Below are 749 nucleotides of genomic sequence, written 5' to 3'. Positions count from 1 at the left end.
TCTCTTCTCTTCTCTTCTCTTCTTCAAACAGTCAACTTTTATTTTATTTTGTAGTGAATCACGACCCTGAGGCTCCAATGCCCAATGGCGCAGAAGCAGCAAACACTACAGCAGATAACAGTGATCAGACCACTGCACGAAACACAGGTACGGTAAAAATAAAATCACCCAGTGCAACACGAGCACGATGATATGTTGGATACAAAGTGACAAACTGAAGAAAAGTGGTTGTTTCTCACAACTCATCTGCTCTTTTCTGTAGTCTATGAGATGATAACAGACCCTCCACCTCTGCCACCTCGAAGACCTCAAGGTAACTTACTTTAGAAAACTTCATATCTTGCATGTTTGTGGCTCATAAAACCTAAAAATGTTTAAATATGACTGTTATAAAATAAAAAATTTGCTTCATGTATTCATTTTTTCCCCCCCAGGGCACAATGATTTTTTCAAATCTCCACCTCAACATCCTCCAAGTGTTCACGGTGAGGATAAGAATGCCTGTGCATGAAAAATGTTTCACTAATGTTTAGATGTCATTGAGATTTCATGTGGTTTACTTGTTTCCTCTCTCTCCATCTCTCTGGACATGAAGCTTCTGCCCCTCCTCCCCGTCTTCCTCAAGGTAAATACAAAAGCATTAAAAACTGCCTGTACATATCAGTCAACTACTTCCCCTTGTTGACGTGTCGTGTAGACAACTTTTACTTTCTTATGTGATATATTCACTTTTATTTTTTCCTCTTAGC

At 39.1% G+C, this 749-nt stretch overlaps 1 long non-coding RNA gene across 1 annotated transcript; it reads left to right on the top strand.

Annotated features, from left to right (window-relative positions):
• Positions 1-51: 51 nt before the first annotated feature.
• Positions 52-625, top strand: LOC113744947 (uncharacterized). Its single transcript, XR_003461916.1, has 4 exons — positions 52-147; positions 263-313; positions 435-485; positions 596-625. It is a non-coding gene; the product is annotated as an uncharacterized LOC113744947 (long non-coding RNA).
• Positions 626-749: the final 124 nt, after the last annotated feature.

This window comes from Larimichthys crocea, unplaced genomic scaffold (assembly GCF_000972845.2).
Source record: "Larimichthys crocea isolate SSNF unplaced genomic scaffold, L_crocea_2.0 scaffold32332, whole genome shotgun sequence".
Lineage (NCBI taxonomy): Eukaryota > Metazoa > Chordata > Actinopteri > Sciaenidae > Larimichthys > Larimichthys crocea.
This window is presented reverse-complemented; position numbering and strand designations above follow the sequence as displayed.